This window comes from Dioscorea cayenensis, chromosome 15, assembly GCF_009730915.1.
Source record: "Dioscorea cayenensis subsp. rotundata cultivar TDr96_F1 chromosome 15, TDr96_F1_v2_PseudoChromosome.rev07_lg8_w22 25.fasta, whole genome shotgun sequence".
NCBI lineage: Eukaryota > Viridiplantae > Streptophyta > Magnoliopsida > Dioscoreales > Dioscoreaceae > Dioscorea > Dioscorea cayenensis.
In genome coordinates, this window is record NC_052485.1 from 17,407,150 (window position 1) to 17,423,717 (window position 16,568).

Genomic DNA, 16,568 nt, shown 5'->3' on the forward strand with positions numbered 1-16,568 from the left:
CTTTTGTTGCCCTTAACTATTCCATGAAAGATTCTGGTGGCTCCTCCAACCCGGATTGTAGGTGTTTCTATATGGATTGCCTTGGCTTCTCATTGCATTACCCACAAAATTCACTTGTTTAACCAAGGATGTACCACCAATAGAAATTGGGCAATCGGATGAAGCGTGTCCTCCCCCACACCCAGTGCAACTAGTTAAGGCCGCCACTCTAGGAGAAGTTAGAGTGTCTAACTTTTTGCTCAATAACTCAACCTGGTCCACCAATGAAGTAATTGCATCAATCTCATGAAGTCCGACTACCTTCTTTCTGTCTGTTGTGTTCCACTGATAACTATTCATAGCCATTTCTTTAATGAGGTGTCGAGCTTCTTCAGAGGTCTTGCTTCCTAAGGTACCTCCTGCTGCAGCATCAAGTAACTGTCTTGTGCTCGTGTTCAACACATTATAGAAAGTCTGAATGATCATCCACTCGGGGAACCCATGTTGAGGACATTTCCGCTGGAGCTCCTTAAACCTATCCCATGTCTCATAAAGAGACTCCAATTCTATTTGAACAAAGGAGAAAATTTCATTCCTGAGCTTCGCAGATTTTCCAAGAGGAAATATCTGGTAAGAAAAGCTTCTACCATCTTCTCCCAAGTAGTAACTGATGCTCTAGCCAATGAATGTAACAACTGCTTTGCTCTTCCCTTCAAGGAAAATGGGAAGGCCCTCAATCTGATAGAATCATACGTAACTCCATTAATCTTAAGCATGTCGCACACTTCCACGAAGTTCTTGATATGGTTTGATAAGTGCTTGTGTCTTAAGAATGCGAAGTATTCTTTCCTTACGATGAGCAAGATTTTTTTCAGGTTTAAGCTCTAATACATGTGTATTTGTGTTCTTTTACGCATGTAGAGTTGTGAAGCTAAGTATTAAGAAAAGAAGCCAAAAGTAGATCGTGAACGCATTATTTGGTGGAATCTTGGAAGTAACAAATGCGAAGACACAAGTGGGGCTCTAAGATATGTAAATGTGTGCCAACCTCCATGTATTCAAGCCATTATAATAAGTTGGAAGGGCATGAAGGTAGTTACATCTGCGTATCTCAACTTGTACAATGATAGCAAGATCTTCACCAATGAACCCATTTATTAAAAAAGTGACGCGATCTATGGCATAAACATGTGCTCGTTTATGTTGCCTCGATGAAAAATGGATTCGGGAGTGTTTTTGGCGGGGGGTATTGCAGCAAATTGCTGTAGCAATTCACTGTAGCAATTAATGTTCACAGCCAGCCAAAAATCAGAATTCCAGAGAATCCACACGGGCGTGTGGAACATCCACAGCCCTGTGTGGATGCTCGATTCCAGCCTATTTAAAGCCGTTTTTCAGCCCGATTTCAGCATCCTTTGTCTCATCTTTTCTCTATCTTCTGAGAGACCGGCGGCTAGGACTTAGCGAGGTTTTGTCAAGGCTTTTGGAGTGGTTCTCGGGCTTCAACAGCGCGATTCTCTTGGATGATAGTTATTGGAGGAGCTTTCATCGGCACCGATTCGGCGAGGTGTGCCCTAAGCTTGACAAGGGGACCTTTGGAGAGGACAAGGCCATTCCACAAGACCATTGACACGAATACCAAGGGGTTTTTCCTATGGATTACTTTTTTTACTTTCGATTTCATTATTGATTATATCTTGCTCCTGGAGAGCTAAACCCCCTAGTGGGTACTTGGATTTTGTAAACCCTAGGATGTTATTATTTCTTTGACCTTTTATTATGCTTTCCTTGATTAATGTTTTAATTGAGTTCCAATCTTGAATGCTTGTTGAATGATTTCTCTCTTAGAGTGACACTAGGGTTGAGAGTCCATCTTGGTAACCTTTGTGGATGAGTGACACACCTTGTGGGTTAGACAAAGTAAGGTTGGAGAGGGTCGAGAGGGTGAGTTGAGAGGTAGCGGAGCGTCCCCTTTCCCTTCCGATATGATTTATCCTACCTCCACGTTCCAAGAGTTTTTTGTGTACATAGTAGAGTGAAGGGCTAAGAGATGAACTTCACTGAGGCTTAGTTGCGTGAACAACAGAGTGAAGCATTGAAGTGACTTTAGCACTTGGGGCTTAATTGTGACTAGGGATCTTTCACCTAGACCAAAGGGTTAGATCTACACATAGGAATAGAGTTTATCACCTAGAATCCCTAGAGCACCTTGCAACTTTACACAGTGTGAGGCGTTGAGACTGTTTGATTTCTCCGCCGAGGCATAGTGTAAAGTTAGTCACGGTTGACCTTAGGTTTGGGATCGTGTATTCTAGGATATCCACGACTCATTAAGCATCAATTAGGAGACATAATAGTTGGTCTTGCACTTGAAACAATAGTCCTAGGGGGAGCATTGTCCGAGTATCCCACTTTTATCGATTGTCTTTCCTCTCATTTTATCGTGCCTCTCTTTCTTATTTCTTTTACTCTTTTCATATCAATCTTATTCACACCATCATTAATTCATTCTCTTTCTAGTTAAATAGTAATCATTGTGTTTCTATTCACTATTCCCTATAGATACGATACCCACATAGCTGGGATTTATTACTTTGACAAATCCATACACTTGCAGGTCACAAGCAAGGGGCGTTGTCATGGTTGTTCGTATCCTCATTAGCTAAACCATTAAATTGTGCCAACTATTGTATCATCTTGGTGAATGCTGGCTTTAGTTTAAAGTTCAGAGCTGTAATCGGTGGCCGCACAATGCTAGATTGTGTGCCTAGAACTGCAAGTCTGGCATAATCTGCTAGTGTCCTCTGCTACTTATTTTGTTCAGCCATATCTAACCCTTCACCTTCTACCTCAGCTTGATTTGTCTGTTCTTGCACAGGTTCTTTACCCCTTCTACCAAGTGTTCATTCAAGTTCAGGATCACCTTCAACCAATATTGAAGGGTTCCCTCGAGTCATAACCTGGAGCTGCAACCAAAGAAAGAAAAACAAATCAGAACGATGGAAGAATAAGAAAGTGTGAAATAAAATAAATGGTGAATAGCTAAAATAGCAAAGTGCAAAGTCTTTCTAAAATGCCTACTCCATGGCAATGGCACCAAGAACTTGATAATGGCCTTTTGCATGTGTACCGCAAGTGCACGGTTTTGTCAAAGTAATAATACCCCGGTGAGTGGGTACTCGAATCCACAGGGAATAGTGATTAGAAACACAAAGATTGCTATTTAACTAGAATGAAAATAACTTAATAGTGATGTGAATAAAAATCAATGCAAATAGAAATAATAAAAGAAAAAGGAGGCGCAAATAAAAGATAGGATAGGCAATCAATGATAAATGGGGCCACCCGGACATTGCTCGTCCTAGGACTATTGTTTTAAGTGCAAGACCAATCATTATGTTTTCTAACTAATGTCTAATGAGTCATGGAGATCCTTAAACACACGGTCCCAAACTTAAGGTCAACCATGACTAACCCTACACTGTGCTAGGTTGCTTTAGGCTCTTAGGATTCCAAGTGATAAACCCTATTCCCTAAAATAGGTCTAACCCTTTTGTCCAGGCAAAAGACGCTTAGTCACAATTAAGCTCCAGATACTAAGGATTACTTTAACGCTTCACTCTGTTGCTTGCGCAACTAAGCCCTAGCGAAGTTCGTCTCTTAGCACATCACTATATTGTGACCACAAAGAACTCTTGGAACGTGGAGATAGGATAAATCACACCGGAGGGGAATAGGGGACGATTCACTATCTCTCAACTTACACTCTCAACCCTCTCCAATCTAGCAATATCTAACCCTCATGGTGTGTCACTCATCCACAAAGATTACCAAAATGGATTCTCAACCCTAGTGTCACTCTAAGGGAAAATCAACTCAGCAAGCATTCAAGATTAGAACTCAATTAAAATATCAATCAATGAAAGCATAATAAGAGGTCAAAGAAACAATATCATCCTAGAGTTTACAATCCCAAGTACCCACTAGGGGTTTAGCTCTCCATGGAGCAAAATACAATCAATAATGAAATAAAAAGTAAAAATATGCAATCCATGAATAAAACCCCATTGGTGTTTGTGTTGATGGTCTTGTTGAGTGCCCGCGTCTTCTCCAAAGGTCCCCTAGTCAAGCCTAGGGCACACCTCACCAGATTGGTGCCGACGAAAGCTCCCCCAATAACTCTCTTCAGAAGGAAACGTGGTGTCAAAGGCCGTAAATCTCTCCAAAAGTCTAGCCAAAGCCTCTCTAAACCCTAGCCGCGGGCGCCTCCAAAGGTGAGAAAAGATAGCCCAAAGGATGGAAAGATGGATCCCCAAATTGGGCTGAAATCGCGAACTAAATAGGGCTGGAATCGGGCATCCACACGGGCGTGTGGAATTTTCACACGCTCATGTGAATCTCCAGGAAATTGATTTTCTGTGGCCTGTAAACAATAAATGCTATAGTAAATTTCTATAGTGATTTACTACAGTGCCTACTACAGTACTCCGCCAAAATACTCCCCGAATCTAGACTTTTCATCGAGGCAACATAAATGGGCACACGTCCATGATGTAAATCGCATTGCATCTTCAAATAAAAACACATTTGACAACAATCTTGCTAGCATTGTACAAGTCAGAACACATGAGTGTGTCTGCCTTTGTGCTCCTCTAATTTGCATATTCACTTGAGCACAACGGAGGTTGGCACACACTCACATGTCTTTGAGCACAACTTGTGTCTTTACGTTTGTTCACTCCAAGATTCCATCAACAAAGTACAAACGCAATCTACTTTGGCTTCTTTCTTCCATACTTGTCTCCACAATCCTACATGTACAAAAGAACACAAATACACATGTATGAGCGATAAAATCTGAGAAAAGTAATGATCATCATAAAAAAATAATACTTCGTATTACTAATACACAAGCACTTATCATCAACCTACAAGAAGTTTGACACCATACACTCTATCTCTATGAATGCGCTTAATCTTTAAGGAGCTAGACACCATACATCATAGCCCTAGAAGTGCACACAAGTTCTATCTCCTATGTGCTACCTAATATGATGGATTTCTCAATCATCATCATACTAATCAAATATACAATTAAAGCTTTCACACAATGTAGTTGCAACTTGATACAGTCAAAGATTGAAGGCAAAAAAGAAAGTCATAATAAAACTCCCTCAAGCTCCTCTCTTAGGTTGTAATAGAACCCAAGAATGGAGAAAGCTGATTTGTCAAATGCTCACCTCTAGAGCTTGAAGGAAGCTCAAATCTCCCCCTCATTGATGGTCTTCGGTTATTCCTTCAAAACCCTAGTAGTCTCCTAACTTCTCTAACAAAATGTCCCCTCAATAGTCTAACTTTCAGGCTTAAATATACAGGTTTGATCAGTGCACCACCATGCTTGGGGCATGCTTAAGGCTATGCACTTTACTAGCAAATTTTGGGACTTAAATTGTAGAAAAAATATATTTCTAGTGACTTGAATGGGTGAAGCATGGCCTAAAGCAAGGTTGTGCTTTCATGAGCATGAGTGATAAGTGCTATGACACGTCCGAATATGCATGTAAACCGCAAGTGCACGGGTGTCGAAGTAATAAATACCCCGGTGAGTGGGTAGTCAAATCCACAGGGAACAGGGCTACTAGTACTAACTTCTTCTCTGATTTCTAACCTAATGATAAATGGAAAGGTGTGGTGATTTAATGTGCGAAGAAATGAATACCGGAGACAAATATGTAAGGGTAAAATGGATGGAGATCTCAATCAGTAAAAGTGGGGTATTCGGGCAATGCTCCCCCTAGGATTCAGGTATTAGGTACCGAATAAGCAAAGTGTTTCTATGATGAGTAAGTTAAGTCGTGGAAATCCAAATATAATCGGAGCTGGCCTCCCGATCACCAATACTAGTCCCCTACGAGGTCCCGGTGGAGAAATCGCTCAATCTCAACACCTCACACCACATATGACTGCAAAGTACTCTAGGGATTCCAAGAGTTGTATCCGATTCCTAAAGATTGATCCAACCCTAATTCCCGGCGAAGGATCCTAACCCCCTACAAGGTCCCGGCGGAGAAATCTCTCAATCTCACGCCTCACACCAAATATGGTTGCATAGAGCATAAAGAACGGAGATAGAATACACTCAATCGGAAGGGAGAGGGGACACTCCACTATCTCATGACTCACCCTCTCAACCCTTTTTAACCTTGAAGTTCTAACTCTAATGGAGACTTCTCTCACATCAAAGTAACAAATCATGAAAATCCAATCAACCACAAGGATTAATTAAACAAGCAAGCAATGAGAATACAAGATTAAAACTTAATCAAACTCGGATTAAATAGAAACACTAAGCAAATCCACAAAAGATGAGAATCCTAGGGTTCACAAGCCCAAATACCCTCTAGGGTTTTAGCTCTCCATTGAGCAACATACAAAACACACCATCAATGAATGAAAGTACATTAAAACCATAGAAATAAAACCCCTTATATATGAACTGATGGCCTTGATGGAGAGCTTCGACGTCTTGAAGGACCCACTCCGAAGCTAGGTTCACCGGTGGCTTCCTTGATGCTATGACGGAGGAGGAATCGATCAAAGTTGGTGACGAAGCGCCTCCAAAGCCGCAAAGACCTCCTCTCCAAACCCTAGCCGTCTCACCCCTCAAGAGCCGCACAAAAGATGAGAAAGAATAGGGCAAAACGGCTATTTATAGGCCTTAGATCGCGTCTGTCACGTGCCCTCACGCGCCCGTGTGGATTTTCCACGCGCCCGCGTGGGCTGCAGAAATTTCCACGCGGGCGCGTGAACAGTAATTTTACTGCAGTACTGCTACATTAAAATTACTGCAGTAAAATTGCTACCGTACTTTTTCCCAAAACGCGATCCAAATACTCTTCTCTTGAGGCCACATGTCCGGGCACACGTCCATGTGGTAGGCTATAAAACTTTTCTTCATCGACGTATCTTTGAGAGGTATTGCAATCTTCACAAAGAGAAGGAACATGAAGATGTGGCTGCCTTTGTGCCCTTCCAACTAGTAAATTGACTTGAATCTTCTTGGAAGTTGGCACACATCTCCACGTTTATGAACTCCTCTCGTGTCTTGGTCCTTGAATTGAACAAGAACTCCCAACATTGTGTCTTTATAGCCTATCTTTGCTTCCTTTTTACTCTTCAAGGCATTCACAACCTATATGCATAAAAGAACACCAAATACACAATATGAGACATAAACCACAGTAAAAATGATGCTCAATGCATGTAAAACATATATAAAAATATGTCTACTCAAGCACTTATCATGCTAGAAAGTTCATATTTTCTATATTATTTACATTGCATTCAGCATGAAAATTGACATGTTTAGCACCATGCTTAAGGCTCTGCACTTTACTAGCAAATTTTGGGACTTGAATTGTAAAAAAAAATCTATTTCCAGTGACTTGAACGGGTGAAGCATGGCCTAAAGCAAGGTTGTGCTTTCATGAGAATGAGTGATAAGTATTAGAAAGTTCATATTTTTCTATATTATTTACATTGCATTCGGCATGGAAATTGACATATTTAGGACCTAATTAGTGTGAAATTTCATTCTTTTGTTCACCACGGCATTTATTTCTGTTTTAGGGCAAAAGAAGCGAATTCGGGGGAATTATGAAGCAAAATAGACCAATCCGCCCATACAACGCTCAAAGATCCTTGCTAGGATATGACTTGGAGCCTAGGCAATAACTTATGCACCACGTGCATCACAACGCCCATGGTAAGGCTGTGCCAGACTTGATCCTATAAATACCCTAGGTTTTTTGGATTTCGGGGAAGATTCTTTTGTTGAATAAGGAGGTGGCCAAATTTCTAGAGACCTATGTAGCTGGAGATGATTTCCATCAAGATTTCAGTAGATTCCGGTGAGTTTTCTGAAGGCAATTCAACATGCATTAATAGTGGAGTGCATGCGAAGAGATTCGACGTTCTCTTGACAATATTGGATCTACTCAACCTCAACCATCGAAGACCATATTGGAGGGAGTTAGTCAAGGAATTCTTTTGATTTATTTACTTTGGATGCTTGCTATTCATTGATCTATGCTTGTATATCCATTAGAGGGCCACAATTGAAGGGGAATTTCATGTAAATTCATCTTAATTGTCACTTGTGATTCCTTACTGGTAATTCTTTATTCTTTCTAGTCTTTAGTGAATCATTGCGTGATTTCTTAATGATAGTTTGATGATGTGTATGAGGATGATACGCCCCCATATTAGAAGGCCCATGCTTTGTTAAACCTATGCCTTCTCTTAGAGGTTAGGTTGTGCTAGATCTCTAAATTAGAGTTTGGTTAGATTTTTGAGTAAGGATTTGATTAGCATTTCTAGCGGAGTTCTTGAACTTAAGATGGACATAGGAGGCTGAGATGGAAGATATTCCATCTTATATTCCTAGTGTTTAGATTTGGTTGCCAAGAGATTGGGACAAATAGGCTCTTGAATTCCCTAGTCCAATACTAGATTGAATTGTCACACCTTAACGCTATTTGACAAGTAATCATTAAGTGAATTTTATACGATCTCCCAAACTCCTTCCAATTGCACTTAACAATCCTCCATTGTATTGTGTAATAAATTGTAGAAGTAGACTAGAGAAGGAATGTAAGCATTTAGGCTTTTGATTAAGCGGAAAAAGAAGTAATAGGAGCCTCTCACAATTCCTAGGAAAATACGACCCTCGTATTTACCTATGGGGAATTACTCGATGACACGTACACTTGTGGTATTCATAGACAATTTGTAATATTATTTGCATATTTATACACATATATTCACACACCTTAGAGGTCCGTCAATGGGCATATAAGGAGCTCGTTGCCCACGCTTCCTTAATTGCTCAAAATTTATAATTTGCATACGCACAAGCACAATCGTACTTCCTTCTACATGACCGTTCAAGGAACAAAAAGGCCGTATTGGCTCAATAAACTTTGAATTTTTAGCTCCTGTGATCTACATGACTTGAGAAGTCTAAGCATGGTCGTGCTTTTTTTTGGATTGCTCTTTTTTTTCTCTTATTCTGCTCCAATTCACTCATATTCACCTTCTTTTGTCCCAAAACCTATCTTTTGGTTCATTAACACACAAAATACTTAATGCAACACTAAAATATAAAAAACATGCGAGAAAGCAAGCAAAGTGCATATAAAATATATGTAAATTATGTATATAATATAGGTTTATCAATAATTTAGATACGTAATGTTAACTATGGTAGGATTTTTAAAACTAAAAGTCCGTTGGTCTATGCTAGAAAACGTACATTCAAGACGTCTGATCATTATTCATGAAGCTTATAAACAAAGTTGTTAATTTTGTGAAATAGAAGCTATTGTTTCAAAATATGTTTCTGACATTTTATAATATGAGAAATAAAAATGAAATATAGTTTCAAATTTTTTTTTAAGTGTGCGCTTATGCATTATTTTTGGAAAATCTTTTTTATTTTTAACTTGAAAAAAAAAAAAAAAACTTGCTCTGACAAGTAGGCCCTACACTGGCCAAAGTCTAATTTCTTTAACAAAGTACATAATAAATTTTTCAATCGATTAAAAAGACATTGGCAGCCTCCATACAATTTGAAAAGCAACTCATAAACAGTAGATGTGTGTGAAAACAACTATATTAATGCACATGTCATTATCAAGTAATAAGGTGAAAAGCAGAATACCAATTATATAATTAATTTAATGGATGTACTAAGTCTAAAAATAATCATGTGGAATTCATCAGGCTCCATGATGCTTAAAATTGTCATTCATGTCTAAATTGTTCATGATGTGTACATTACAAGTGTATATTGAAAGGAATACCCCAAGTTAGGGGGCTTTGAGAAATCTCATTCCCCCAAATTGAGAGGATGAGGTTGCCAAGGTTTAGACATTTCTTTATAATTTAAATATTTAATTATAATAATTAAATATGTGTTATAACTAAATATTTCATAAATTATGATAAATTATTTAATTCAACATTTAATTATAACAAATAAAGTGAATAATCAAAGGGAATTATCCTGTGAATTATAATAGCTAAATTAAATATTATAAATTATCTAAATAAATAGTAATTAATATGAATAATTAAAGGTGAATAAATCTACTCAAAATAATAAAGTAGTTTATTTATCATTAAATGTATCTCATTATTTATACTAAATGCCAATGATTTCGCATTGAGGGCGTGAACCTAATTTTGTCACATTTTCTCCATTTGCTTTTCTCATTCCCAATTTTCTCCATTCGCATTAAGGCATGAACATTTTTTCCATTTGCTTTTTCTCATTCCCAATTTTCTCCATTCGCATCAAAGGCATGAACATAATCCTTCGAACTAAATATTATAAATTATCTAAATGAACATAATTTCGCATTAAGGGCATGAACAAAATTGAATAACTGACTCAATCTCAACAAAAGCTCAACAAAAGCGAGATTATGAGGAAATTTTCACATCATATTTATTAAATCAAAGGTCATCATATCCATACAAAACCACTTCACTTCATTCTTGTATCATCATTCTCATACCATTCTCATTTGCTAAAAGTATGGTACTCAATAGGTGTTGCTAGTAAGTATACTAGTCAACAAGTAATATAGAGTTTAGTATAATACAGTTTCCTCATGAGGACCATCGGTTCCAAGAATTCAAAAAAACGTTACTTTTGGTGTTAATTGATAAATTGAATAGTTGTTTATTGTGCTAAAAGTGGGAATTTCAATAATAAAAGAAAAGTAATGAGTTGAAGGTCATTAGAGAGATTCCTATATGATATGAGTATTAGAGTTTAATTATCTTTCCTTGCCCTTTAAAATATTTGATCATTAATGTCAAGACTGGATGAGTTGGTCGATTTTTAAAAGATTTTAACTAAGCTAAGGTTCTTTACTCCAAGCACCCAAAGCTAATTTTAAGGTTAAGGATCCTAAATGAGATTCAATCAAGCTATAAAACTCTCTAAAATATAATTCTCATCAAGAATTCCTATGGCTGGAATCCCTAACTCGAATTCAAAGAATAAAGTGAAATCTCATAACTCAAGACCTAGATTTTTCCACTCTTAGCAGTCTAGTTAACCCGATAGACATTATCATAAGTGTTTATGTAACATTCATAGTCTACACGCATTACATTTGGCATGTATTCCATTTCAGGATGTACATCTTGTTGAAGAGCCCTAGAATGTACATGCAAAGTTTCTTCTTATTTGTTTAAAAGTGGATGCAGGATCGGATATACATGACAAAGGACAAATTAGTTGTTTGCTTTTTTTCTTCTAGTAAATATTGCAGAATGGAAAAAATGGTACTATATGAATTTTACAATAGCACAGGCTATGCAAGGCAAAATCGTAATTGTTGAAGCGTTGTAGCATTATTTTACTGTAGCACTAAGAGAACTTTCGTTTAATTTCAAAGAGCTTTTTTTGTAATAAGTACTTAAATGTACATATTTATTATTATTATTTGATATACTTTACATCTATTTATTGGATTTATCAGTTTATGTTTCATTTTCGGTGATAAATAAGGATATATGAAGTTGTGGGAGTAAACTATAGCTGATTTGAACTAAAGAAGCCCAGAATAGAGACTTTTAAGAAGTGTTTACTGTTATAACCCAGAATATATGATCAAGGTTCGTAGGATTATGAATTGAGTCAAAAGAAGGTATTCATAGAGGAGTTTATGGTGGGATATTTGATGCAATCCGACTGAGTGGTCATGTCTGCAAGTGCACGCATTGTACAAGTTATAAAATGGTTAGTGGGGTCATTGTATCCCTCAAAGAATGAGAGTACTAGTACTAATATCTCTTCAATTTTCTAGCCTAACAATATGTGTGAAGTGAGATTAAATTGAAAATTGCTAAATCCAATAATGAGGAAACCAAAAGATGTTAAGTAAATTTAGAGAAGAAACCAATCAATGAGAAAAGGTATTCAAACACAGTTCCGCATATGGCTACACTTGTATTTGGACATTTAGATTGGGTTAGAGATTGAAGTGGTTGGACCTTAGAGATTTCAAAGATAACTCTATCGAGTCTAACAACAAATAAGCTCTTTAAAACTCTAGCAAAATCTATCTCTAGCATGAGTTTCATATGATTGCAATACACCCAATAAATCTCTCAAGATCAGGGCAAGATTATCTATCTAACCCTTCTTAAGTTATGGTGAAATTCTCTCTCTGGCACTAAACATAAGAATTACAATACCCTATCTCAATGTGCATCATGATTCTTTTCAATTGGTCTATGTCCTAAAAGTCAGGGTATCTTATCTCACCAAGTACAAGACAAAATAAGTAGATTTTAACTCTTGCTACAATGAATCCAGCACTATAAAAAAACACAACCAAATCAACATAAACTAATATATGAAATGAAATCTAATTGCAAGCTTGCTAAATTTCCCTAATGCATAAATACCAAATAACGCTTACACTATCATAATGAAGATGTTCACAATATAATTCATGGAATATAACTCAAGAAAATAAAACATGATAAACTCCTTCAATGATGTGGTGTAGGTGTTGGACGTCTCTTCTTATCTTCAGTGAGTTCTTGCTAAGTAGTGGAAAGAATTGGTGATTTTCTTCTCCAAACTCAATTGATAAGGGTGTAAGTGTCCACGCAGATCAAGTAGTAATAGTGTGCACAAAGGTAGGGTATCGATCCACAGAGAAAAATGAGAGTACTAGTACTAGCCCTCATCCCGAAAAATAGCTTAACCTAAAGTTGTGATCTGTGTGAGTAGACTAAGAAACTACATTGAAGAAAATAAGAATAAAGGAATAAAAAAAGTCGAGAAATTAGGGAGAGAAGGGATGCCTGGCATAGTATCAATCTAGGGTTTGTTAAGTGTAGGACAAAGGTTGTATGCAATCCTATTTGAACTAAGAGAAATCCTAAGATATACAAAAACCGTCTTACAAGGATGACTAGGAACTAATTCAGTACAATGCTAATACAGGCACCCCACAATCACATTGCACGCTATGAATTTTCAATGTGGATTAACAAGAATTTTTTAAATAGATAATCCTTCTTACAAAGAAATTATCCCTAATCCCATACAGAAGAGAAATGTTATTTCTCCTAAAATCTATCCCCTATGATAGTAAAGAACATGAAAATCACTTGTTAATCCATTCAGGAGGATTGAGCAAGAAGAACTCTCGACTCCAAAGTACCCCATTGGTAGGCTTACTCACAATCCCCTCCAATCGCAACATATCTATGCTAGGTTGGTAATTCTACTCGTCACAAAGCACATCATACATGAGAACTAGGGCTTTTACCTCATTAGAAATCAAGCCACACAAAACACGCAATTGGATTCAAATAACATGGATTGCAATTAAGAAATAAATAAATAAACAAGATCCACAACTAATGTCAAGTAGAACAAAACTCTAGAGTTCAACTATGCCCGAACATCTACAAAATTAGTCCTCCATTAATAGAGTGCAAAAATCCAAATAATAAGACATGAAGAGAATAAAAGGAGACATGAAAACCCCCTTCTCAATTGTGCTAAAAGATAATTGTTGAAAAAACCCAAAGGACCTTCCATGGACTCAACCAAACTAATCTTGACGGCTACAATCCTCCTTCTGCAAGGTATATGGGTCGAATCTCCCTCTAAAATTTCCTCCAAAGCACTAGAGATTAACCCTTCTTCTTCCCCTCAGCCTCACCCCTCAATCAAATAAAAGATGCCCTAGAAACCCTCATTAGGAATATTAATGTTATACCACTTACGGGCTGCTTGCGGCGGTAAGGATGTGCCCGTAAGGAGTTGAGGATGATGGGTGACAAGCCTTACGGGATCACTTACGACTGCAAATTCCATCTATAAGGTCTTCTCTATGGTGTTACTATCCAGCTTATCGCTATAAACGCTAAACTGTAAGCTTCTCTGTATGCCCCTTACGCTAATTCTTATGTTCGTATGATCTACTTGTAAGCTCCTCTAGATGATCCTTACGGTCCAGCTTACGGGTGTAAGTTCTACTCGTAAATCTCTCCAAATATCTTTATCCTCCTTTTTACATGCATAAGCATGCCCGCAAGATTCTATAGAAGAGGCTTACAGCAATAATTATCGATGTAAGTGCCCGTAAGTGAGTCTGTTTGGCCTGTCCTTAATCGATTAATGCCAAGAGAGCTCCATCTTCATCATTTTGGCTCTAAAATGCTTCTTTTTGCTCTTTCTTGTATTTAAGCATTGTCCAAAGACTAAGAATGTAAAATAGAGCATGTTAACATCAAATTCCAAAATATAACTCTAATACATGCCTAATGAGCGTACAAAATGGTATAAAATAATGAACAACTGTACACTCATCATCCATCATTGATCAAATCTCCTCCAAAATATTAGGCGAAACCCTTTCTTTCAATCCACAGTCACATAGGAAAGATGTCTCCTCGAGCTGGCCAAAGTTAGCCAAAGATCCTCATCAAATTACTTCCTCGCCTATTATACCCGAACCCTAGAGTAACAGCCCACTAGGTATCCACTGTCATAGAAGAGCCAGTATATTACTCTATCTTGTCATGCCAAAAATTGAGAAGAACAAAAAGGTGAGCCATAACCAACTCATGCCCATGGTTAAGGCTTTCGGCTAGTAACCCAAGGTCATAAGTAAGGCCATGGGTCAACCCATAACCTTCGGAGCTCACCCACGCCCATGGGCAATTAATCCACGCCTCTGGGCCACCCTTAGGTAAGGACGTGAATTGTTCTATTTGAATTTTTCCTCAATGTTGCAGTAACCTTACTACAGTGATATGCTATAGTGTTTTTTGTTATAGTCACGATCATTCCTTTTGCTCCATGAGGATTTAAATAGTCTTAAATTACTAAAAATAGAAGTTAAGCACCAAAAATTGGCTGGAATCAATGCAAAATGCATGTCAAGTGCTAAAAATATAATGTGGATAATATGCATAATTAAACACTCATCTCTAGTTTACCCCTGTAAGATCTCTTATGGTGTTGAGCATCGGGAAGCAGCAAGCCTTACAACCTTAAGGATCATAATGATTTCTAAGTCTGTCTTCCAAGCATTATAAAAGGCCCAAAGCTTTATGATTAGGGGAAATCCACATAGTCTTTTGACTTTTGGACAAAGAGAGGGCTTACACTGTGATAGAGGAAAGACTTTCATCGTTAGAGGAGGTTCAATTGGTAAGAAACTCATGAAGGGGGCCGCACGAACAGGTTCGAGGTAGCATATCTCATCGCAAGCTAACTCATAGTCAAGTCTTTGGGACAGAAGGAGTTTACTTTATGTTTTCTTCATCTCTTATGATATATTCCTTGATTATTGGGAGCTAAATATCCTAGGATACTTTATATTGATTTGAGTTTGATTCAGTTATGTATGGATGTGATGCCATGATTCCTGAAATAGTTAGAAATTTGTCTTAAATTTGATCACATGTGTGAGATTGACAGATCATCTATGTATAGATCTAGAACAAATGAAGGGATTTGTGAGTAAATTGAGGTAAGACTTTGCAACAAATTCTCTCATAGGATGAACATCACCTTCTAATTCCATTGAGTGCTGGTACAATAATAGAGGGTAATATTTGAGAGAGGCCTTAATTTAACCCTGTATGGAATTAGAGATTTATCATTCAGAGAAAAGGATTAGAGTAATTTAGGAGATCTAGTTCAATCCTCTTCTAGAGTTTATAAACCATAATATAATCATAGGGTTATAAGTTGAGGAGAGATTCTAAAAAAAATTCCATATGGAATTAGTTGTTTGTCATCTTGAGAAAGGGGCTAGCATACTTTAGGAACAAGTAGGCTATCATCCAATCAATAGCAATCCATTATCCTCGTATAAAGCTTCATTAGAAACTCTAGCAGGATTCTTTGCCTACGTATCTCCCGTTGATGACAAGTCTTCTCAATTATTTTAAAAGTTTTCTGTTAGAAGTCCAATTTTATTTTCTTTATTTAGATTCCTCATTTGAATTGTTAAGTTAAATACTTTATTGCTTGAGACGACATGTGCACTTGTGTATAGTGTGGGCCCATGTAGGCACTAGACATACACCCCACCACATAGTTAGAGAAACGAGATGAGAAGATGGACTAGAAGAAAATATGTGAGAGATTGAAGTTTAGCTTAAGATATCTAAAGAGATAAATATTAATTTGTATTTATCTTTCCTTTCTTTAGATATCAGACTACATGGGTGAAAGATTCGATACTTGATGAGATTTGGCTCTATGATATGTTGTAGGATGATTTGAGTTGAGATTACATATTTTTGTTGATGGAATAAGAAGGCTTGTAAATTCCAATTTGGCAATTGAATTGGTTAAATTTTTATTTTCAATTCGGAGAACCTAGAATTTGAACATGGAAAATTATAGAAGTAGAGTATTGTTGTAATTTGTCTCAATTATACACCTCCAAAATTGTAGTTTGTTAAGACTTAGAATATGGGAGTTATAACCCATTTAGAGGACCTATCAAAGAAATGGTTATTGACGCACGCTT

General features: G+C 37.3%; 1 non-coding gene across 1 annotated transcript; it reads left to right on the top strand.

Moving 5' to 3' along the window:
- The first annotated feature begins 475 nt into the window (after positions 1–475).
- On the top strand, positions 476–582 carry LOC120278372. Its single transcript, XR_005541703.1, has one exon. It is a non-coding gene; the product is annotated as a small nucleolar RNA R71 (small nucleolar RNA).
- Positions 583–16,568: the final 15,986 nt, after the last annotated feature.